General features: G+C 45.1%; 1 protein-coding gene across 1 annotated transcript in view; it reads left to right on the forward strand.

Annotated features, from left to right (window-relative positions):
• The window catches only part of CASZ1 (castor zinc finger 1), a 421,265-nt gene that overhangs the window by 159,046 nt on the left and 235,715 nt on the right, over positions 1 to 26,504 (forward strand). The window contains exon 3 of the mRNA XM_040326347.1: positions 15,621 to 15,708. The gene's annotated coding sequence lies outside the window, so the exon portion shown is untranslated. The remainder of the gene's footprint in view (positions 1 to 15,620; positions 15,709 to 26,504) is intronic.

The raw sequence follows: 26,504 nt of genomic DNA on the forward strand, positions 1-26,504 counted from the left end.
GGAAAAAGGTGCCCGTTTTTACGAACTGTCCGTAAAAATACGGACGGTTGGCAACACTGTTCCATGTGCTTGGTCATTGGACAGCGCTTAATAGTATATATGGTCAGTGGCAAGTGCTCTTCATTGCATTATTAGCTTGGTAATGCACAGCACCTATTAGTATAAATGGTCAGTCATTGCACAGATCTCATCCATATGCTTGGTCAGTGCACAGCACTTATTAGTATATGAACAGTGACCGGTGCTCTTCATTGCATTAAATTACTACACAGCTTTCTTCCATGTGCTTTCTAATGCACATCACCTATTAGTATAAATGGTACATGTATGCTGCACTAAGTGCACAGCTCTCTTCTATGTGCTTGGTCAGTGCACAGCACCTATTAGTATATATGGTCAGTGGCCGGTGCTCTTCCTTTCTCTAAGTAATTGCACAGCTCTCTTCCATGTGCTTGGTCTTCCAATGCTTGTGCACTGTTTTGCCAGAAATATGGCAGACATGCGTTTTCACGTGTTGCGGTGCATTGACAGCCCCTTCAGAATGGTGCACCACAGTGGTGTGATGAAATGGGACAGAGAACCAGTGCCCATGAGGGAAGAACCCAAGCAGGGGTTACAACACCACGTGGAATTTCAGTGCAGCAGTTTGGAGACCCCTGTGCTACATGATGGTGTACAGATCAGTGAAGGGGGCAGACAGGTCCCCTTCAATAAATAAAATGGTCATCTGCATCCTACACATACTTCCCACCTTGAGCGTATTTCTGTTAATCAAGGTGGCTGATTCTTCCTGAAAAACGCCTTGACAGGCGCATATAAACGAGAGACCTCCGTTCGCGGGGTATACGATAATATATTAACAGCTGATTCCTGTACGCCGTTCCCGGCTGATTTTCTTGAGAACTGTCACCGTCTCATTTTGTTGCCGGAGCCTGCCTTGCATATGCATATGGAGGGTTTCGGAAAAAAAAAAGTGGTATTTTAATGCTTTCTATTAAATTGGGACTAAAAGTAGTGTCTTAATTTGCATGCATTAGCATATTTGCATATAGATCACTGGGATGGTGGAAGATATAAGAACGTTTAAATGAAGATTCCGTTAAAGAGACAGACATCATTTTCATTTTCTTCGCCGCCGCTAAAAGAAAGTTATTATTTTAAAAAGAAATGAAGAAAGCGAGGTTTGAAATTTTACTACTAGAACGTGAAATTGTGCAGATGGGGAAATCTGTCCCCTGCCGGTGATTCGCCCTTTAAATGGACACGCCCCTCCGTGTTTGCCTATGTGTCCAGGCACACATAAACTTTCAGAGGCGTTTGGAGGCATAAGCACTTAAGGGCAGTAAAAAAAAACAGCCTGTGCATCCAGGAGCAGAGGCTGTTGAGCTGTAAAAACGTTAAACGCTGCTAAACGCGCTAAACGCGGCTAAACGCTGTAACAAGCTTTCAGATGTTTTTAGCCACTTTTTTCATTCTAGGGAGTGTTATTTCCCGTAAAAATGTCCAAAAACGTGCAAAAATACCCCTTAGCCCTGGTTCACACTGGGCTGCAGGAGTGAAGCCGTGCGAGTTCAGCTGAACTCGCACGGCTTCACTCCCGCTGGCAGTCCCGATTTCGGCCGCGATTTAAGAGACATCTGTGCAGGTTTCTGCACATATGTCTATGTAAATCGCGGCCCGAAATCGCAAAAAGTAGTACAGGAACTACTTTTTGAAATAGGTGCAGCGCCGCAGATGCGGCGTCGCACCGATGGAGACGGTGTCATTGCCGACAATTGCCGGCAAATGCCGCCGATTTGAGATGCGATTTCACATGTGAAATCGCATCTCAAATCGAACCCAGTGTGAACCTGGGCTTAACGATATTCAGAAAAGCGGGCAAAAGCGCGTTTATTACAGCTGCTTTTTTTCTGGCAGCCGCTCTGGCGTTTTTAAATGTCCTGTGTGTATAAGCCCTAATAGGAAGACAGATCACAGCAAGAATAAAAAAAAAAAAGAGTTTGGAGATTTTGGAAAAGGCTGAGAGCAATAGAAGGGACTATTTAAGTTAAGAAAATTCTTGTACAGATTATTTTTTCTTTTTTGTGTCACTTTTAGCTCCTCTACAATCATCTGTTGTTACAATGACATTTAAGTTGCAGGTCACAGCTTCTGATTAATAGTCCGTTTTGCCCCGGGGGCTCAGAGCGTTGCCCAATCAGCTATCATCGTTCCAAAGATGCAGCGAGCCCTGGCACACACTTTCTCCAGGTTTCAGAAACAAGTCCTGGTGTTAAAGGGGCTGTAAAGGTTGTTTTTTGTTTGTTTTTTTCACCTTAATGCATACTATGTACTAAGGTGAAAAAACACCTTGCAATCTCGGGCCCCCCAGCCCCCCCCGTTTTACTTACCTAAGCCACGAAACTCCATGGGCTCGTTCCCGTAATGGTTTCCCCCAGCTTGAGGCGGCTTGTCATTTGGAGATTGATAGCAGCGCAGCCATTGGCTCGCCATTGGCTCCCGCTGCTGTCAATCAAATCAATGATGTGGTGCGCCGGGGGGCGGAGCCGAGTGATACAGTCGGCGGCTATAGCGGGAGCGCGCCCGCAAGCTAACCCCTTTGAGAGAGCGCTTCCCAAGAGGGGGGTTAGCTCTTGCGCGTAGGAGCCGAGACAGCCGCCGAAGGACCCCAGAAGTCCAGGTTCGGGGCCACTCGGTGCAAAATGAACTGCACAGTGGAGGTAAGTATGACATGTTTGTTATTTAAAAAAATATATATACACCTTTATAACCCCTTTAAGGTGTTGTATCTGTAATTTTTCTACGAAATAGGATTTACCAAAATAGTTTGCATGGATAAGGCTTGCTATATATATATATATATATATATATATATATATATATATATATCTAATTCAGAAGTTTTGGCCAAAATGTATTCTGCTTCATGTCTTTGGTAAAAAAAATATATTATAGTGTCTCCAAACTATGAGATATATACTGGAATTTTTTTTTATTTTTATTTTTTTATATATACTACTTATTAATTTTCGTGCAAAAAATGTTTGAAAATCCACTAGTGTATGTAAGGCCGGCTTTTATTTTGAGCTTTTAGCTGAGTGTCTTCTACTGGATTCCAGATGGTTGTGCTTCAGTCGGTGTTCTCCATTCCACACGCACACAGGCCTCAGCCCCCCCCCCCGGGGAATATATCACCCTTTATCTAAATGAGACAGTTCTCTGGGTGCCTGGGATTCATCTGGAAACTCACAAGCTTGCGAGCAAAGTGTAATTTGCAGACACTTCTTGTGTCCCAAATAGGAATTTTTCCAGTACACCAAATCGTGGCGGTTTAAGTGCCATCCCATCAGGAGGAGTGAGGCTGCAGGACTCGTAGCTCACCACAGCTGGTAACCTGTAACCCTAGTATAGGGTGACCAGACGTCCCCGGATTGAGGGGACAGTCCCCTGATTGAGGACACTGTCCCCGGATTGAGGACTCTGTCCCCGGTTATGTCCCCAGATTGGATTTAAACAGGGGCTGGGGCAATTTCAAAGACAGTCAGTGCAGAATAATAAAAAAATCAGAATTACACACCCGCTCCGCCACTCCTACTAACTAGGGGGGGGTGTACTTTTTCCATTACCTGTGCCCCTTTCTGATGATCATGTGCTGGTCGGAGCGGAGGGAATATTTCTTCAGTTTCGGGTGCATGCCCATTCAGCTCCGCTCGCATTTTCTTCTGCCTTGGCTCAAGTCCCGGCCAGCCGCCTACCTTTTTAACTCCTTACCTTCCCTGGTGGAGTGATCTTCCTCCACTACCCACCCAGTAGTGGCCGGGGTCCGGAGAGTAAGACTTGACATGCTGTGAGGTGGGCGGCGCCAGTGATAGGCAGGGAGTCGCTGATTGGCGCCATTACTAGTAAAAAAAAAAAAAAAATGTCCCCAGATTTAATTTAAAAAATCTGGTCACCTTACCCTAGTACAGCTATCAATGCTCAGTAATAGGCCCTATATACACTTGAGCGGGGTGTTTTTGGTCCTTTTTCAGCCTTTATTTGTTTGTTGGGTTGGTTTTGTGCATGTTTTAGCCAAAAGAAAACTAGTCACTAGTCAAGCAAACATAAAATATTCACATATTTCTGAACACTTGCCTGACTGATGATTCTGTCTGCTGCCTCTGACTACGCTGATCTCTGGCTTCCCGATTTACTGGCTTATTCTGAATACCTGCTTTGGCTACCATACCCTGGCTATGTTTTGACTATGTTTACCATTTGTACAATTTTATTACCATTATATTAAAAGGTGTGATTTTTTACTGCAACAAAAAAATATATATATTCACATATTTCAACCAAATGTCAGGTTCTCCCATTGAAATCTGCTAGGCCCAAAACACGAAAATGCCCCGAAAGAAGCTCCTGAGGTAGGTATTGATGAGCGCCTACTACAGGGATCCTCAAACTACGGCCCTCCAGCTGTTGTAGAACTACACATCCCATGAGGCATTGTAACACACTGACATTCACAGACATGACTAGGCATGATGGGAATTGTAGTTCCTGAACAACTGGAGGGTCGTAGTTTGAAGACCCATGGCCTACTACAAAAGTTTATATCACTCAGAGATATATTTGAAAAGTCTTCCACTGACACCAACAATGGGACATAATTCTTCCACTGACACCAACAATTGGGTACAATTCCTTCCACTGACATCAATGATGGAGCATGATTCCTGCCACTGACACCAACAATGGGACATAATTCCCCCCACTGACACCAACAATGGGACATAATTCCCCCCACTGACACCAACAATGGGACATAATTCCCCCCACTGACACCAACAATGGGACATAATTCCTCCCACTGACACCAACAATGGGACATAATTCCCCCCACTGACACCAACAATGGGACATAATTCCCCCCACTGACATCAACAATGGGACATAATTCCCCCTACTGACACCAACAAATTCCTCCCACTGACACCAACCCTTTGTTAGTGTAATTGGGAGAAATTGGGTCCCATCATTGGGAGAAACTGTACCCCATCATTGGTGTCATTGGGAGAAATTGTGCCAAATCATTGGTGTCATTGGGTGGAATTGTGTCCCATTGCTGGTGTCATTGAGAGGAATTGTGCACGTTCATTGTTGTGAGTGGGGGGAACTATGCCCCATTATTGGTATCGATGGATGAAATAGTTCCTCAGCGGCCGGATTAAAGCGAACAAAGGGCCGTAGTTTGGAGACCACTACTACAGGTCAAAGTAGTGACACAGGGGCTGTGGGGACCCAACCATGGAGAAGAGTTAGGCCCCAGGAAATGCTCCATCTTTGTTGGTGTTAGTGGGAGGAATTGCACACCTTCGTTGGTGTAATTGGGAGAAATTGGTCCCTTTCATTGGGGAAAACTGTGCCCCGTCATTGATGTCATTGGAAGGAATTGTGTCCCATCATTGGTGTCATTGGGAGAAATTGTCCCCTATCATTCTGAGAAACTGTGCCCAATCATTGATGTCATTGGGTGGAATTGTGTCCCATTGCTAGAGTCATTGGGAGAAATTGTACCCCATCGTTGGTGTCATTCAGAGGAATTGTGCACATTCACTGTTGTCAGTATCGATGGATGAAATAGTGTCTCAATGGCCGGATAAAAGCAAACAAAGGGCGTAGTTTGGAGACCACCACTACGGGTCAAAGTAGTGACATAAGGGCTGTGGGGACCCAACCATGGAGAAGAGTTGGGCCCCAGGAAATAATCTCAGGAGTATTTTATTTGGCAGTAGACAAGATGAGTATTGAAGTGTTCTTTGTAGGGAACCATTTATCGTATAGATACATTTTAGTAACAAAGTGGCTTTATAGTCATTATCATTTTAAACGCGACCAATGCCGCTCAGGGTCACTGATGCATATTAAACCTCCTATTCATTGTGCATTTGTGAGTTTAAAGAGCTAAAAATAACAGTGGTTCCTATTTCTGGTCATGATACTGTATTCTACGCGTTTGACGGAAACTTGGTAAAAAAAAAGGAATAAAAGAAGTTTAGGCGCGAAGGCCATTTATAGCCTTGACGGACAGAAATGTCAGACTCCAATCTTAGAAATGGTTTTCCTGGCCTCACACAAGGGAACAGAACGACGGAATAACTTTATTTTCCACTAGTTAATAAAAGTGTCTTTGCTGTTTATACATTGTACAGTAATAGGACGGGAGGATTCCTCAGCTCCAAGCTGTTAGGATGGAATTTAAGCTGTTAGCGCTGTGTGTTTTATTAGGCTTCTGTTTGGGTCTGGATGGAGGAGGGAGAGTTGTATATGGCCGCTTTGGCTGTGCGCTCTTCTACATGGGAACATAGAAGGGTGAAAAAAGACCAAGTGGTCCATCAAGTCTGCCCCGTTTTTTTGATTTTTTAATTGTTTTTCTATAAAGATCTCTTGCAACTCTTTAAATCTCCTAAATAGATTGTCTTATCTATAGATCTCGTCAGGGCTTTTTTCCAGCAGGAACGTGGGGGAACGCAGTTCCGGCACCTCCAAAACTGAATATATGGTGCTGGAGGATCTATTGATGCTGGTCCTGGGGAATCCGTTGTTGCTGGAGGGAATCTATTTGCTGAGGATGGGGGATTTATTGTTGCTGGGAAGGATTTACTGTTGAAGAAGGTGTCTTTGTTGCTGGCTGCTGGAGGGTCTATTAATGCTGGTGTAGCGCTACCCCCGAAAGAGCCGCTGGTTGATTTGGGGATCGGCCTACTAAGTTACCCTGGCAGTGTCTAGGGGTGTAACAGTGAGAATAGCAACAGTGAGTGGAGGTCCAGACATTCAATAAAGAGTTTTCAATGCTTTATTGCCCAGGCCAAACACGGCCAACATCAACACAATTTGGGGAGATCAAAGTTGATGAAGGAAGAAAAGAGAACCATGCGGTATCAGGCCTGGATATAGAACCGAACAGTACACTGCTCTGCATTGAACCAACTTGGTTACACGTCGCCACTCTACTCGGAGTGGGTGAAGTGCCCCCGGACAGACCCCTATGATAGGCCTGGCAGCCGGAGCGTCACTTAGGATAATACTGGGAGGAACAGGTCTCTCACACAGACCTGTCTCTAGGGCCCCTGCCACGGGCCAAATTCAATAGAGGACTTGAATGAATAAGTATAGAGAATCCTCCCAGTAGACTTTTCTATAAATGGTCCCCGGATGACAGCAAGCATACCTGTCAGTGGTCCGGGCACCCGATCCCAGGCTGGGATTCTGTCAATAGGCCTTGGAACCCAGTGGAACGCTGAGGTCCCTTCTCTCATCAGGATGAGCTTCGCTGCTGAGTTGGGGTCCATGGATGCGCGTACCCTGAAGGTGGGTACCGCACCTGGAACGGGGACCCCGCGAAAATGATCCTAACACATGACCTCTGTCCCAGATATACCCTCCCCCAGCATGCCATGCGAGTGAAAACATCCTCTAATTGGCTGTTAAGAGAAGACCTGCTCTGCTAGAACCCCTCTGGCGCCAGCTGCCGGCCAGGGGTGGCATTGCACTCCCTGACCGCAGACTGACCCAGTGGACATTTCCAGAATGACAGAGGTCCCAAATTTAAACAAACACTGGAAGGGAGCAAAGTAACTCTCCGTTCCCACTAAATTTAGACGTAGTGCCCATGCTGAAAGCTGGAGGGGATTTATTCTTGCGGGGGGGGGGGGTTATTGTTGCTGTGGAGGTCTGTTGTTGCCAGTGGGGGTTGTATTGTTGCTGGGGTGGGTCTTATGTTGCAGGGGGTCAATCATTGCTGGAGGGAGGGGTCTAGTATTGCTGTCTGCTGGAGGGAGGGGTCTAGTATCGCTGGCTGCTGGAGGGAGGGGTCTAGTATCGCTGGCTGCTGGAGGGAGGGGTCTAGTATTGCTGTCTGCTGGAGGGAGGGGTCTAGTATCGCTGGCTGCTGGAGGGAGGGGTCTAGTATCGCTGGCTGCTGGAGGGAGGGGTCTAGTATTGCTGGCTGCTGGAGGATCTATTAATGCCAGAGGTGGCTCTCTAATCTCTTGCACTCACAGGGACCTTGCGGCCGCCTAATTTGCCTGTGCTCGATCACTACTGCGGACTGACCAACTGGCTCCAGGGGCCATCTGTAAAAGGCACACCGGGCAGGCCGCAAATCCATGCGGGCTCCTTCAGCCCGCGCCGCTCACCTGGCCTCTCTGCGTCTGGCCGGCTGCCTATTCGGGTCAGGAGTCCGGCCAGGTGGCTCCTGCTGCAGCCTGGCCAACCGCCCAGAGAGAAAGTGAGTACCCGGCTGTGCAGCCATCCTGTGTGCCTGTATAGAGTGAGTGGGGCCTTGTGTCTAAATTTTGCTTAAGGCCTCACAAAGCCTAGAGCTGCCTCTGATTGATGCTGGCTGTTGAGAGTGTATTGTCACCGGGGGGTGTCCATTTTTGCTAAATCCATTTTACTGCTTTTTTTGTTATTAACAAATTCCATACAAAATACTTAGCACTATAAAATGATACTTGCTTCTGTATTCTCTAAAAGGGGCGGTACTGGGAGATGGGTAGGAGGTGGAACCAAGGAACAGTGCTTGGAGGTGGGTAGGGGGCGGAGTCAAGGGGTGACTCAGAAAGGAGGAGTTCCTGCACTTATTCTATGAGAAAAAAAGCCCTGGATCTCGTGCAATTCTATAAAGATCTCGTGCAACTCTTACACTATTGGAGGACATATCGCCCCCAAAAGGGGAAGTTGTTCACCTCTGAGGCTGGGGTCACACCGGTGATTCGGTCTCTTTACTATTGGGAGTAGTCAGGTGGAATCATATTGATCTCATGCGATGCAAATGAGATGACGGAAAATGGGAAGTTGAATCTCCTACTAACATTGCCAGTATAGCCCTAGGCTGACACCCACACCCTTCTTTCTGTAGCAGCTGTCCTACATTGAAGTCCCCTTTCTCTACTGCAGTGTGCTCTTCCTTTAAGTGAGACATGATGGAGCTCCGCTCACATCCCTCCTCTCCTGGCAGGGTCTTATCTGCTTAGTGCTTTGCACAGTGGCTCAGTGGTTAGCACATCTGTCTTGTAGCACTGGGATCCTTGGTTTGAGTCTGGGTCAGGACACTATCTGCATGGGGTTTGCATGTTCTCCTTGTGCTTGTTTGAGTTTCCTCCAGGTGCTCCTGTTTTCTCTCACACTCCAAAGACATTCTGGTAGGATAATTGCTTTTTGTCTAAGACCTTGTTTGGCCAGGGATGGTTGAGACAGTTGAGTGGTTGTTTTACCAACTGCCAAGCCATAAGTTATCATGGCCAGCAGCCATGTTATTACACGCTGCAATGGTTGCGATGGGGCACGGCAAAAGTTTTACTACAAGTCACGTTTGGCACGCAGATCTCCATCCAAACATGATCCATCAAAGTGAATGGGAACGCACCACCGCGTGTAATTTCAATAGAAAACCCTCCCTCAGCACTAAAAAACGTTGATTCCTGGCAGCTCTCTGAAAAGCAGTACACCAAGCCCTAAAATTGCTTTGGTATGATATTCTACTGAGTACATCCAAGATGGCTGCATCACCTTCCACCCAGGAGCGGCCGGTCCATTGGTGGCGCAGGGGCGTCGCCCCTCTGTAGGGTGCTGGACTTTTTTTTCCAAGCACATGATTAGAGAATGAGGCTCTAATTGGCTTGAAAAAGGTTGGGTTTGGGTTGCAGTGCTCTGCGTCGCAAACCCGCCTACTTGGGACACTAGCAAATTCGTATTTGTTCTTGTCTTCCGGGACAGGAGGTGTACCGGGTTGGCTGAGAGGAGAAGCCAGGGAAGCCGTGAGTGCGGGGAGCGTCGCGTCACCATGGTTGGCTGAGTGCGGGGGGGACCATTACCATGGAGGGCTGAGTGCAGGGAGGACCGTTACCGTGGACGGGTGAGTGCGGGGAGCGTCGCGTCACCATGGAGGGCTGAGTGCGGGGGGGACCAGTACCATGGAGGGGTGAGTGCGGGGGGGCGTTACCATGGAGAGGTGAGTGCGTGGGGATTGTTACCGTGGAGGGATGAGTGTGGGGAGCGTCACCATAGAGGGGTGAGTGCGGGGAAACCATTACCAAAGAGGGGTGAGTGCGGGGGGACAGTCACTACAGAGGGGCTGAGTGCGGGGGGACCATCACTGTAGAGCAGGGGTGCCCAACATTTTGAAGAGCGAGGGCCACTTAAGCAACTTGGTAACCAGTCGCGGGCCACAATGAGTGGAGCGGGTGGATCACAGACCACTTGGCTCTACAGAGCCACTCTACTCTCAGCACACCAAACTCGCAGGTGATAGAAGTCTATGGCTCAGTGCAGGTAACCCACAGGTGCACTTCTCTGTACCTGTGTACCTGTGGTTTGAAAGCAGCCCAGTAACCACTGTAGGACAGATATTCCTATATATACACACACTTTAGTAATAAAAAAAAATGTATTCTATCCCAGAGCGGGAGGTCGTGGGCCACATCAGAGGGCTACGTGGGCCACATGTGGCGCCCGGGCCACTGGTTGGGCACACCTGCTGTAGAGGTTTTGAGTGCGGGGGGGGCATCACCATGGAAGGGTGAGTGTGGGGGGACAATCACAGAGGAGGGGCTGAGTGCAGGGGGGGGGGCAGTCACCATGGAGGGGTGAGTGCAGGGGACCGTCACCGTTGGAGGGGCTGAGTGTGGGGGGAGGAGCATCATCATGGAGGAGTAAGTGCAGGGGACCATCACCGTGGAGGGGTGAGTGCAGGGGACCATCACCGTGGAGGTGTCAGTGCAGGGGACCATCACCATAGAGGGGTGAGTGCAGGGGACCATCACTGTGGAGGGGTGAGTGCAGGGGACCATCACTGTGGAGGCGTGAGTGCCGGGGACCATCACTGTGGAGGGATGAGTGCGGGAGGCCGTCACCGTGGAGGAACTGACTGCAGGTGCACCTGGGGGGATTTGTTTGCCGCCTCCCCAAAAAATTTAGCACCAGCTGCCACTGCTTCCGCCCCCTACAAAGATGGTAAATTGTGCCCCCCTCACTTTCATTATGTGCACGCTTATAAGGAGAACGGGAGAGAGAGCACAGCCTGCTCCTCCTCCTGGCTCTCCTGCTCTCCTTGCTGCTTCCAGCTTTGGGCTGACAGAAGTAGTGATGCCGCTGTCATTACTCCTGTCAGCCTTATAGTAGAAGGAACTTGCAGCGCCCCTAATCCTAAAATACACGCTGCGCCCAGGGCAGCCTCCCCTTCTGCCCACCCCTCATCCTGTCCCTGCTGAGCAGATTGACACCTTCATTATGGCCCTGAGGAAGGGAGTGGTGAGGAGGCATGGTGGGTAGGTGTACCTTGCTGGAGGTGTGGGGCAAGCAGATTGACACCTTCTTTATGGGCGTGATGAAGGGAGTGGTGAGGGGACATGGTGGGTAGGTGTACCTTGCTGGAGGTGTGGGGCAAGCAGATTGACACCTTCTTTATGGGCGTGATGAAGGGAGTGGTGAGGGGACATGGTGGGTAGGTGTACCTTGCTGGAGGTGTGGGGCAAGCAGATTGACACCTTCTTTATGGGCGTGATGAAGGGAGTGGTGAGGGGGCAGGGTGGGGGTGGTACTTCCTGCAGATTATCATTGCTCTTCGCTCTTTTCAGAGGATCCCACATGATAACATAAAAACTGACTTTAATTCATGTTGTCCATTCATTTTCACTTATTAGTTGAACAATTTACCAGTAAAACCTCGGAGATGAGGCCGCTTGGTGCATGCAGTGCGTGTTATCACAGTGTTTAATTGAGGCCGTGCCGCTATCATGGTGTGGTGATAGAGATATCCCTTCCATTAAGCTTGGGACAATCCGCTGCAGTCTTTGCAATGTATAGCTGAGCGCGCTTTTCACGGGTCTGTAAGGAGAAATGAAAGACTTCTTTTCACTTACAGTAAAGTTTTGCAACTAAACTAGTAATTCTAGGGAGCTGCTGCAGCGGGAGCGTCCACTAGGAGGCGCAGCAGTCATAATTCAGTAGGGGAATTAAAGTGGCTTTGTGGATCCACACGACCTTGGGCAAGTCTCCCCCTAACCTCATGCATCAAACTTCAATCATAATATCTGGGTGACACCTATTAACTTATAAAAGAGAGAATGTTCCATCTGTCCATCTGCCGCTAAACGGTCATTTATATGCGGAGCGAAAGAAATGCAAACTACTGCCGGTCTCCTGGCGTTTGTTCTGCTTTTGTTTTAATGAGATTGCGTGTTGCTTTTATGCCTTTTAGAGTCATAAATAAACACAATAAGTTCTGGGCGGGAGAGGCGATGAACTTCAGGGCGTGCGAAGGGTTAACCCGCTATCAATAATAAGTCCCCGGCCGCTCGTCTCCAGGTACCCCCCATCCCAACGTGAAGATTCGCACATACACGCCATTTATTTTCTCCCTTGTGAAGGAGAAGTTCACCCTGTCATGAGAAATGTCTCACCGCCGGGCGGCCTGAAATGTGGCGAGATTTTGTGAAAAACTTTGCAGGCGCTTATTACCAGCACTGATAAGCCCTTGTCCAGCTTCTACCGGGGCCTACCTGTTCTCATTTGATTTCTGATTCAGGGTTAAATTAGAATACAATAACTGTAAGGCTAAAGGCTCATACACACGGTAGGACATCCAACAAAATTTCCCTTGGATTTTTGTCTTAATTGATTTGTCCGATCACACCCATAGCATACACACGCTCGGACTTTTCTGCAAACTTTTCTAACACTTTCCCAACATCACGTGGTTTTACTTGCTCTTTACCGCCACCCTTTGGTTAACTTCTGCTATTGTTGGTTGATTTTGACATTGGTTCTGAGCATGCGCATTTGTACTTTGTCCAAAAGTCCGATGGTTTGCTGTACACACGGTCGCACTTTGCACAATCGGACTTTTCGGAACAGAAAGTTGGTCCGTTCACAGACCCAACTTTTTGTCCGATTGAAGCCAAAAAAGTTGGTCCGATGGAACGTACACACGGTCGGACAAATACGAAAAGTGCCGGATTTTGAAGTTGGTTGGGCAAAAGTCCGACCGTGTGTACGGGGCTTTAGATACCTAAAACTTTTACTTTTACCTTCGTTATTATTTTTATTTATTTTTTACCTTTTATTATTTCGTTTTAACAATTTTTTTTATTTATTCTTACTTGTTTTACCTACTTTTACCTTTATTATTATTTTTTTTATTATTTTTGTCACTACAATTCCCCCCCCCCCCCTTTTTTTTTTTTTAATTTATACATTTTTTATTATTTGTTTTCACCTTTTTTATAATTTTCTTTTTACCTTGTTTTTATTATTTGTTTTTACTTTTTTTTATAATTTTTTTTTACCTTTTTTTTAATCTATTTTTACCTTCTTTTTTTTATTATTTATGTTTACATTTATAATTTCTCTATTATTCATTTTTACCCTTTTATTATTTTTACCTTTATGATTTAATATTATTTTTATCTTTATTTTTTTTTGCCATTTTATGTTTTAATTTTTTTTTTATTCATATTTCAAAAAAACTTAACAAATACAATACATGTGCAAAAGCAGAATTCTAAAAACTCAGAATGAAGAGTCCTCAATAGTCCTGCAGCAGCGCTGCGATCAAACTGACGTATATAAATGACAGTAATGCTGCGTACACACGATCGGTTTGTCTGATGAAAACGGTCTGATTCACCGTTTTCATCGGACGAACCGATCTTGTGTGGGCCCCATCGTTTTTTTTCCCGTCAGTGAAAAAACGTAGAACCTGTTTTAAAATTATCTGATGGTTAAAAAACCGATAGAAAAAAACGTTTGTCTGTGGGCACGTCCATCGGTTAAAAATCAACGCATTCTCAGAATCAAGTCGACGCATGCTTGGAAGCATCGAACTTCATTTTTCTCAGCACATCGTTGTGTTTTACGTCACAGCGTTCTGACACGATCGTTTTTTTTTTAACTGATGGTGTGTAGGCACGACTGATGAAAGTCAGCTTTATCGGATATCTGATGAAAAAATCCATCAGACCGTTTTCATCGGATGAACCGATCGTGTGTACAGGGCATTAGTGTGGCAGTCGGGAATGGCAGTGATTGGTCAATGGTTCTAGCATAAGTGCTCCTTTCACCTTTATCTTTATTATTTTTACACTTTTTCACTTTTATGATTAATATTATTTATTCTTTATTTTTATCTTTATTATTTTTTTTACCTCTGTCATTTTATGTTTTAATTCTTTTTTGTATTCATATTTAGAATTTTTTTTTTTATATATACAATAAAAACCACGACAACTTTCATAAATAACCTAACAAAGATAAAGTAAACCTTTAAATCACATACCATTAACACTACATACTTACTATTGCTAATATGTAAAAAAAATTATATCTAGAACCCTATTATATCGACAAAATACCTTTTACCTTTTGACCTTTTATTATTTATTTTAACATTTACAATTTTACTATTATTCATTTTTACCTTTTATTTTTTACCTTTACCTTTTATTATATGTATTATTATTTTTATCTTTATTATTTTCACCTTTTCGCTTTTATGATACATATTGGGCCAGATCCACAGCCAGCGGGCTTAACTTAAATCTTCCTATTTAAGTTACACCGCCGCAAAATTTCTACCTAAGTGCCCGATCCACAAAGCACTTACCTAGAAATTGTCGGCTGTGTAACTTAAATCTGTCCGGCGCAAGGCGGGCCCAATATAATGGGGCGAGTCCCATTTAAATTAGGCGCGCTCCCGCGCCGGACGTACTGCGCATGCTCCCGACACGATTTTCCCGACGTGCATTGCGCGAAATTACGTTGCGCCGAGTTTTGTGAATCGCGCCGGGTAAAAAAAGTTGCGTCGGGGAAAAAAAAAAAGATGCGGCGGGAAAAAAAAAATGTAAAGAAAAATTTGACATCGCCTCGGGAAAGAAGGGTCTACTTTTAAAAGGTGTACTAACTTTACACTTTGTAAAAGCAGCCCTATCTTTGCGTTTGCAAACTAACAACTTACGGAGACTTCACGAAGGGAAACCGCTTCGTGGATCTCCGTAAGTGCTAATTTGCATACCCGAAGCGGCATTTCGACGAGAAATGCCCCCAGCGGCGGCCGCGGTACTGCATCCTAAGATCCGACAGTGTAAAAGTATTACACCTGCCGGATCTTAGGAATATCTATGCGTAACTGATTCTGTGAATCGGTCGCATAGATAGAAACAGGGATACGCAGGCGTATCAGCAGATACGCCTGCGTATCCCTTTTGAGGATCTGGCCCATTATTCTTTATTTTTACCTTTTTATTATTTTTTGCCTTTTTATGTTTATTATTTTTTATTACTTCTTATTATTACTTTTGCTTTAACCTTTTTATTATTATTATTATTATTATTATTATTATTATTAATAATATTATTTATTCTTATCTTATCTTATTATTTTTTTAAATTTTACCTCTGTTATTTTTTACCATTACCGTTTTACCTTTGTTATTATCTATTATTATTTTTTACCTTTTTACTTTTTTTATATAATTTACTTTTATTTATTTTTGTGGCATAGGGGATGATTAGAACCCCTGTCAGTTTTTTTTATTATTATTATTTAAATGTTTTATTTTTCTCTGACCCATTAGGAAGACCTCCTTACACTTGTCTGTCCTGAGGATACAGTTGGGCCTCGTTTGTACCGGCGGTGGAGTTTACAGCGCAGTGATAAAAAAGGTAACAACTGTTGGTGGGCTGATGGAAAAAGAAAAAGTTGAGTTTTAGGTGGAGGCGGGGTGTTGGGTGTTGTGTAATTTCATCTTCAGTCTCTTGATTCCTATTCCTTATATTTAAAGAGATTGTAAAGATCATTTTTATTTTTATTTTTTTTAAATAACAAACCTCTCTATACTTACCTGTTCTATATAATAGAATAAAAATGCTTTACAACCATTTTCCATTTGTCTGTTTATATGATGACCGCACTGTCCAGTAAAAGTGACAGGACTGGGGTGGGATGTAGTAGAACACGAGAAGAGTCGCAGCAATTTTATGTTTTCATTAGATTTATGCCTGATGTCCAACCTTTTCTTTTTTTTTTATGTAATAAATTCACCAAAAATGTATTTATTATTTTTACACTTTTCACTTTTATGATTAATATTATTTATTCTTTATTTTTATTATTTTTTTTTACCTTTTTATACCTTTTACCTTTATTATATGTATTATTATTTTTGCCTTTATTATTTTTACTTTTACCTTTTCACTTTTATGATTAATATTTTTTATTTTTATCTTTATTATTTTTTTATATACCCCTGCCATGTTATGTTTAAAAAAATTTTTTTTTATTATTCATATTTAGAAAAAAATTGACAAATACAATACATCACAATAAAAACCACGACAACTTTCATAAATAACCTATCAAAGATAAAGTAAACCTTTAAATCGCATACCATTAACACGACATACTTACTATTGCAAACGTAAAAAAGGTGTATATACTAGAATCCTATTATATTGATCACGTACCTTAGCCTTTTGACCTTTATTATTGTGTTATTATTTATTTTTACATTTTATAATTGTTCTATTATTCCTTTTTACCTTTAGAATTTTTTACCTTTTCCTTTATTATTTGTATTATTATTTTTACACTTACCTTTTCACTTTTATGATATTATTTATTTTTATCTTTATTCTTTTTTTCACCTTTTATACCTTTACCTATATTATATATATTATTATTTTTACCTTTATTATTTTTACACTTACCTTTTCACTTTTATGATTAATATTATTTATTCTTTATTTTTATCTTTATTCTTTTTTTACCTTTTATACCTTTACCCTTAATATATGTATTATTATTTTTTATCTTTATTATTTTTACTTTTTCACTTTTATGATTAATATTATTTATTTTTATCTTTATTATTTATTTATTTTTTTACCTCTGCCATTTTATGTTTTATATTCTTTTTTTATTATTATTCATGTTTTAGAAAACACTTGACAAAAACAAATATCACAATGAAAACCATGACAACTTTCATAAATAACCTAACAAAGATAAAGTAAACCTTTAAATCGCATACCAATAACACTACACACTTACTATGGCAAACGTAAAAAAAGGTGTATATCCTAGAACCCTATTATATTGATCAAGTACCCTGGCCTTTTGACCTTTTATTATTGTGTTATTATTTATTTTTACATTTTATAATTGTTCTATTATTCCTTTTTACCTTTAGAATTTTTTACCTTTTTTTTTACCTTTTCCTTTATTATATGTATTTTTATTATTTTTACACTTACCTTTTCAATTTTATGATTAATATTATTTATTATTTTTATCTTTATTATTTTTTTACCTTTTATACCTTTACCTTTATTATATTTATTATATATATATTATTATTTTTACCTTTATTATTTTTACACTTACCTTTTCAATTTTATGATTAATATTATTTATTCTTTATTTTTATCTTTATTATTTTTTTACCTTTTATACCTTTACCTTTATTATATATATTATTATAGTACCTTAGTCTTTTGACATTTTATTATTGTGTTATTATTTATTTTTACATTTTATAATTTTTCTATTATTTTTTACCTTTATTATATGTAATATTATTTTTTTCTTTATTATTTTTTATTATTATTATTATTCAGGATTTATATTGTGCCAACAGTTTGCTCAGCACTTTACAGCATGAGGGTGGACAGTACAATTACAATACAATACAGGAGGAATCAGAGGGCTCCATAAAGCTTACAATCTATAAGAGACAATGAATTAATCAGCAAAAAAAAAAAATATTTATACATTTTTTTGCATTGATTTCTGCAGAGCATCACCAGTGCAGACCTTGTTTGCTTCCTTTTCATTTGTTAAAAAAAAAAAAAAACATTGAAGGCGTTTTATTATATCTCCTATAAGTGCAAAAAAAAAAATTAGACTCTGTGAAATCATTTTCAGGTCTCTTTGCTTCTCTATGAAATACAGGCAGATCGTGGCTGGTGGGAGGGGCCAGCAGGGTGATTTATATAGCGCCCCCTGAAAACATCACAGCACTCTGCCTCAGTAATCCTATCAAGAGTTCTGATTCAAGAAGTGGGAGGGGTTATGTAAATATGAAAACGCTTTGATTGGTGGATGTCAGTCTGGAGGAGTGGGCGGTCCTAGGAGCTCTGTGTTTGGATGCAGACTGCGCTGGGTAACGCCCACATGTGATGCGGAGCCTCCTGGAATCCAATGAATGAAAGGGGTGGGCCAGGGACAGTAAGGCTGGGTGGGAAAAGGCAAGATCCTTTATTGTTCAACCGGTGGCCCTCCAGCTGTTGTGGAACTACAAGTGCCATCATGCCTCTGCCTGTGGGAGTCATGCTTGTAACTGTCAGCCTTGCAATGCCTCATGGGACTTGTAGTGCCTCAACAGCTGGAGGGCCACAGGTTGAGCGCCCATGGATCTCCAAACTATGGCCCTCCAGCTGTTACAGGACTACATGTCCCATGAGACATTGTAAAACTGACATTCACAGACATGACTAGGCATGATGGGAAATGTAGTTCCTGAACAACTGGAGGGTCATAGTTTGAAGACCCCTGGGCTAGATGATACTGGATGTCCTCCAGCCAGGAAAAGGCTCTGTGTGACTTGTCTCGGCTTCTCATGCACATGGTGAGAAGCTCACAGTGTGCAGTGAAATCAGATCAAAGCATTTCAGGAGAGCAGCCGGTACAACCGTGCAAGACTGAAGGGAAGATTTAAAGCAGGGGTCTCAAACTGGCGACCCTCCGGCTGTTGCAAAACTACAAGTCCCATGAGGCATTGCAAGGCTGACAGTTATAAGCATGACTCCCACAGGCAGAGGCATGATGGGACTTGTAGTTCCACAACAGCAGGAGGGCCGCCAGTTGGAGACCCCTGATTTAAAGTGTATCTAAACCCTTGAAGAGATCCTGATAGCATTGCAGGGTGCCGCCCCCTGCATGTGGTGGCTGCATTTGTTTCCTTTTTTATTTTTATATGAACCTGGTGCCATTGCCTCCAATAGGTTGCGACTTGTCATGTGATTTGATCTCTCAAATCACATGACAAATCTGCTCCAATGTGAACCTAGGCTTGCAATCACTTTAAGATGGCCCTGCGGGAAACGGGTAGTGGGTGGAGCCTACTGGGTCACTCCCGCAGCTCTGCTCAGCAGGGTGGTGATGTCACAGTAATGACGTCACTACAGCACAGTGATGATGCCACGGTGACGACGTCGCTACAGCACAGTGATGATGTCACAATGACGACGTCGCTACAGCACAGTGATGATGTCGCTACAGCACAGTGATGATGTCGCTACAGCACAGTGATGATGTCGCTACAGCACAGTGATGATGTCACAGTGATGACGTCACTACAGCACAGATATGATGTCACAGTGACGACCTCGCTACAGCACAGTGATGATTTCACAGTGACTACGTCACTACAGCACAATGATGATGTCACTATAGCACAGTGATGTCACGGTGATGACGTCACTACAGCACAGTGATGATGTCACTACAGCACAGTGATGATTTCACAGTGACTACGTCACTACAGCACAATGATGATGTCACTATAGCACAGTGATGTCACGGTGATGACGTCACTACAGCACAGTGATGATGTCACTACAGCACAGTGATGTCACGGTGATGACGTCACTACAGCACAGTGATGATGTCACAGTGACGACGTCACTACAGCACAGTGATGATGTCACTACAGCACAGTGATGATGTCAAGGTGATGACGTCACTACAGCACAGTGATGTCACAGTCACGACGTCACTACAGCACAGTGATGATGTCACGGTGATGACGTCACTACAGCACAGTGATGATGTCACTACAGCACAGTGATGTCACGGTGATGACGTCACTACAGCACAGTGATGATGTCACAGTGACGACGTCACTACAGCACAGTGATGATGTCACTACAGCACAGTGATGATGTCAAGGTGATGACGTCACTACAGCACAGTGATGTCACAGTCACGACGTCACTACAGCACAGTGATGATGTCACGGTGATGACGTCACTACAGCACAGTGATGATGTCACAGTGACGACGTCACTACAGCACAGTGATGATGTCACAGTGACGACGTCACTACAGCACAGTGATGACGTCAGCACAGTGATGATGTCCCAGTCACAACGTCACTACAGCACAGTGACAATGTCACTACAGCACAGTAATGATGTCACTGCCACTTTTACAATGTAATATCTGGGTCTGTCAATGCGTTTGTTGCTCACAAAGTGGCTTTTAAGGAATTACTTTGAATGAAAGTTCAGCTCGGTTCATCGGCTGCTTCAGAAGAAGTGCGGATTGCGTCACGGCGCCCCATTCTGCCGTCTTCTTGTATAAAAGAGGAAAACACTTTTCATTTCAGTTGGTTCCACAGGAAAACGCATTTCGTCAGCGCTTTGCATCAGACGCATCCTTTTACTGTCTCGCTGTGCAGAGAGATATCTGGTGTGTTTGTGGTTGTGAAAGGCGGGATGAAGAAATGTCGCTGTGTTCTCCTCGGTGTTCTCAGGGTCCGGCCCGTCCGGTAGATCCTGTGATTGGCGGCGGTGGGGCCAGGGTAGCTCAGCATCCTGCGCACCATTTCCCAGCCTGTGCGGGTGGAGGAGGGGGGGGACAGCGGCGGGGGGGGGGATAGCGGCGGGGGGAATCAGTTTAGCTCGTCCTATTCTATTTGCCCAGAAATCAGCAAGACAAGGACATCGCTCATCACAGCCAATGTCACTGGATTTCAATGGATGCATCATGAATTTTTCAGCATCGCTTTATGGATTTCTACCGTGGGCTGAGCGCCGCGCACACATTTATTCTACGTTTCCGCACTTTTTTTTTTTGCAATGCCCACTTTTCTCTATGAAGGCCGCCCCCTTTTAGCTTTTAATAATTCAGCCAGTGATTAGTGAATACATGTCAGCAGAAGGCTGTCGGATGGGGAGATTTCTACCAAAGGACTAGTTAGTAGGGTGAAAGGCATAAAAAGCGATCATTTTTAAAAAGACACAAAGAATATAAATCTACTCTTTGTGCACCAAAAATGCCTTTGCAAAGTCAGATATTGCCCTGTGAAAGTAGCGGTGATGTCACCGCTGTGCTGTACAGAGTTGAGTTGTAGGAGGGGCACGGCAGGCTCCACCCACCCAAACTACAAGACGGGGGGGCGGAGACAAGACCAGTCACTCTGCACAAGGAGAGAGAGAGCAGCAATGAGCGGTCTTTATTACTGGAAGTCTCACACTGGGTTACTGCACAGATCTGGAATAATCCATCCATATGGGATATGTGATCGGAGGGGCGTGGCATGCCGGGCACTGTGTGTGGCTTTGGATGCATACAGCTCAGCAAAGGGCACAGATGGGTGTGCACATAGGCGGGCGTCTCCTTAACTCGACCAGTTAGAGGAGACACCTTGGGCCAGATTCACATACATTTGCGGCGGCGTAACGTATGTCATTTACGTTACACCGCCGCAAGTTTTACAGGCAAGTGCTTGATTCACAAAGCACTTGCCTGTAAACTTGCGGCGGCGTAGCGTGAATCCATCCGGCGCAAGCCCGCCTAATTCAAATGGGGCGTGTATCATTTAAATTAGGCGCGTTCCCGCGCCGAACGTACTGCGCATGCTGCATTTTGAAATTTCCCGCCGTGCTTTGCGCGAAATGACGTAGCACCGACGTCATTTTTTGAACGGCGACGTGCGTTGCGTCCTTTCGTATTCCAGGACGACTTACGCAAAAAAAAAAAAAATTGAAATTCGACGCGGGAACGACGGCCATACTTTAACATGGTCTAAATATAAGCCATGAAATAGCAGCCGTAACTTTACGACGGGAAAAGCCGACTAGCGACGACGTAAGAGAATGCGACGAATGCGCGTACCTTCGTGGATCGCCGTAAACAGCTAATTAGCATACCCGACGCAGAAAACAACGCAAACTCCACCCAGCGGGCGCCAAAGTATTGCACCTACACGAAGCCGTACGCCTGTCGGATCGATGTCAAAAGCCGTCATATCTTGGTTTGAGGATTCAAACTAAAGATACGATGCAGCAAATTTGAAAATACGCCGGCGTATCAGTAGATACGCCGGCGTATTTCTTCTGTGAATCTGGCCCCTTCATTCTAGATTTGGACTTCTGCCCAGTGAGCCATAATCCATCCATATGTGGTAGCAGGGGCGTGGCGTGCCAGGCACTGTGTGTGGCTTTGGATGCATACCGCTCAGCAAAGGGCTCAGATGGGTGCGCGCAGGTGCAGTGGCGGCCGGTGTTTTTTTTTGGGGGGGGGGGTTATGCAAACAACCACTCCCGGTTGGCTGACGGCAACCCCCCTCCGTGAGTCGGTTGGGTAGTCAGTCATCCAGCTCTGCACCCACCCCATATAGGTAGCGGACAGGCAGCGCTCCTACGGGGGATGGCTTCTTTCACGTCTCCTCCTCCTCTGCGTCGCGATGGCTTCTGCCATCCGTCTACTCCCTCCTCCTCCTCCTAGGCACGTCCAATAGGATCGCCTGTCCTTTCAGTCAATTGGGTGACGGGTCTTAGGATCTCCCGCTTCGTTAAAGGCCGGGAGGAGGATCAGTGTGACAATAGAGGATATTCATTCGCTATGGTCACACAACTGGGTGGGCTCAGGGATGGGTGCACGCAGGTGCAGTGGTGGGGCAGGCAACGCGCCTACGGGGTGACAGGCGGCGGCTTCTATCATATCTCCTCCTCCTCTGCATCCACTGTGCATCTCCTCCCTCCTCCTTCTCCTAGGCGTCCAATAGGATTGCCTGTCCTTTCAGCCAATTGGGTGACAGGTCTCAGGACCTGCTTCCTGTTTGGCCAGTAGGAGGATCGGTGTGACAATAGAGAATATTCATTCGCTATTCTGACACAACTGGGTGGGCTCTGCTCCCCGAGCCCACCCTTTTTTGAAGCCTAAAAGCCTAATCATGTGCTTCAAACCCCCCCCCCCCCCCCCCCCTTGGAATCCATGCAACTGGAAGCATGGACAGGAGGGGGGCGGAGCCCGCAGCCGCCTCTGCGCAGGTGTCTGCTTAGCTCGGCCAGTTAATAGAGACACAAGTGTTCTTGAGACCACTGCCCAAGGAGCCATAATCCATGGCAGGGGCGTGCCATGCCAGGCACTGTGTGTGTCTTTTAGATACATACAGCTCAGCAAAGGGTATGGATGGGCGCACGTATAAGCAGGCATCTCCTTGGCTCAGCCAGGTAAATGAGACACCAACGTTCTTGAGTGTGACCACTGCCAAAGAAGTCATAATCTATCCATATGTGATAGCAGGGGTGGGGCATGCCGGGCACTGTGTGTGTCTGTGGATGCATACAGCCCAGCACAGGGGCACGGATGGGCGTGGGTGTCTCCTTAGCTCGGCCAGTGATTTGGATCACTGCCCAAGGAGCCATAATCCATCCATATGTGATAGCGGGGGCGGGGCGTGCCAGGCACTGTGTGTGTCTTTGGATGCATACAGCTCAGCACAGGGGCACAGATGGGTGCGGATGTCTCCTTAGCTCGGCCAGTTAAAGGTGTCACCCACATTCTGGATTTGCATCACTGCCCAATGAGCCATAATCCATCCATTAGTGAAATCAGGGGCGTTGCGTGCCCGGCACTGTGTGTGTCTTTTGGATGCATACAGCTCAGCAAGGGGCACGGATGGATCGCGCATGCGCGGGTGTCTCTATAACCTGCATTCTGGATTGGGATCACTGCTCAATGAGACATTATCCATCCATATGTGATAAAAGGGGCGTTGCGTTCCCGGCACTGTGTGTGTCTTTGGATGCATACAGCTCAGCAAGGGGCACGGATGGGCACGGGTTTCTCCTTAGCATGACCAGTTAAAGGAGTCACCCACATCTGGATTTTGATCGCTGCCCAATGAGCCATAATCCACCCATTAGTGATAGAAGGGGCGTTGCGTGCCGGGCACTGTGTGTGTCTTTGGATGCATACAGCTCAGCAAGGGGCACGGATGGGTGCGGGTGTCTCCTTAGCTCGGCCAGTTAAAGGAGTCACCCACATCTGGATTTTGATCGCTGCCCAATGAGCCATAATCCATCCATTAGTGATAGAAGTGACGTGGCGTGCTGGGCACTGTGTGTGTCTTTGGATGCATACAGCTCAGCAAGGGGCACAGATGGGCGTGGGTGTCTCCTTAGGAAGGCCAGTTAAAGGAGTCACTCACATCTGGATTTTGATCGCTGCCCAATGAGCCATAATCCATCCATTAGTGATAGAAGTGACGTGGCGTGCTGGGCACTGTGTGTGTCTTTGGATACATACAGCTCAGCAAGGGGCACGGATGGATCGCGCATGCGCGGGTGTCTGGATTGGGATCACTGCTCAATGAGCCATTATCCATCCATATGTGATAGAAGAATAGTCACATTTCGGTTATCTATCTCTAATTGATTGGAGAGGAGGGTTTCATCTGCTCCCCTCTATCAGGATAAATAGAGATGACACGGAGCTCTTCATCAGGGATGGGAAGCAATCGCACGTGCTCAGTGTACACATTAGTAAATGCTTTCTTTTTTCATTGGTCTGATTGTTGGCTACCAAGGTGAACCTTTGCATGCGCTGTCAGCTTTATGGTTTGTTTTAGCTATCTTGAACATTCTTTATTTTCCCTTTTTCTTAAATAATTTACTGACGATAAGCGCTTTTTTTTTTTTTTTTTTAAAGCGGCTATTTATTTTGTCGGAGATGCAGGCTGGCGATCCTTCGTCCTAATTTAACTCCGGAGCTCTTTATTGCCTAATGAAGCAGCCCTCCTAGAGGTAGTGGCACTCGTTTTAAGTGTCCTTGTAATTTTTACTAGCTCTGGACAGTAATTACAGATTACAGTCATTCACTTCCATTCCCAATTGGCCTCCCAGTCACCTTCAAACACCAGGAGGAAAGAGCGGTGTGTGTGAAAGGAAACAACACGTTGGGAAGGAAGATAAGTGAAATAAAGTCATGATCTGCACGCCGTATAAGACTCGCTCTCAATGTCTTAAAGTGTACCTGTCACTCACAGAGGCACGGATCACTACAGCTAGGGGATACATTTGCACGCAAAATCGCAATCTTTCCCGCAACACGCAGAAACGCGCTGCCCTTTGGCAATTGTGATAATTGTTAATGGCACCCCCCATGCGTCTGGGAACGCCTGCGTTTTCACACACTCCAAATACATGGTGCCTTGGTGCGCAATTTCTCAAAAGGTTCGAAGACTGTCTTTTGAGCGTTTCTTGTGTGTAGGGCAGCTCATTGCAATTAATAGGATGTCCTATATACGACGTGGAACCGCACATGCGCTAGCAAGAACCTAGCCTAAGAAGCGATTGACATCCCATATACAAATGTGGGTGCCGCTCAGGCTCCAGAGGGTCCTAATCCATCGTGCTGGCCGGGAACAGAACTTGGGTCGGGGGTTGTGTGTAGGGTATCCAATTGAAATTAATAGGATGTCCTATATACGACGCATGGAAAGACGCGGAACCGCACATGCGCTCCGATAGCAAGAACCTAGCCTAAGAAGCGATTGACATCCCATATACAAATGTGGGTGCCGCTCAGGCTCCAGAGGGTCCTAATCCATCGTGCTGGCCGGGAACAGAGCTTGGGTCGGGGGTTGTGTGTAGGGTATCCCATTGCAATTAATAGGATGTCCTATATACGACGCATGGAAAGACGCGGAACTGCACATGCGCTCCGATAGCAAGAACCTAGCTATCCCATATACAAATGTGGGTGCCGCTCAGGCTCTAGAGGGTCCTAATCAATCATGCTGGCCGGGAACAGAGCTTGGGTCGGGGGTTGTGTGTAGGGTATTCCATTGCAATTAATAGGATGTCCTATATACGACGCATGGAAAGACCTGGAACCGCACATGCGCTCCGCTAGCAAGAACCTAGCCTAAAAAGCGATTGACATCCCATATACAAATGTGGGTGCCGCTCAGGCTCCAGAGGGTCCTAATCAATCATGCTGGCCTGGAACAGTGCTTGGGTCAGGGGTTGTGTGTAGGGTATCCCATTGCAATTAATAGGATGTCCTATATACGACGCATGGAAAGATGTGGAACCGCACATGCGCTCCGATGGCAAGAACCTAGCCTAAGAAGTGATTGACATCCCATATACAAATGTGGGTGCCGCTTAGGCTCCAGAGGATCCTTAATCCACCGTGCTGACCATAAACGGAGCTCGGCTCGGCTTCAAACATCAGCATGTAATGACGAAAAGAAGATAAAGTCGCACATCCCTGCAAATCCACTATAGAGGAGTATGTGGCAATCTCACCCCCCTGGAGCTTAATCATGAGGGTGGAGTAAAACAGGGAGGTATGGCATGACTGGAGTCCAGGCTGAGACTGCCACATCCCTGCAAATCAACTATAGAGGAGTAAGTGGCAGTCTCAGCCTCGCCCCCCCCCCAAC

Source organism: Rana temporaria, chromosome 10 (assembly GCF_905171775.1).
Source record: "Rana temporaria chromosome 10, aRanTem1.1, whole genome shotgun sequence".
Lineage (NCBI taxonomy): Eukaryota > Metazoa > Chordata > Amphibia > Anura > Ranidae > Rana > Rana temporaria.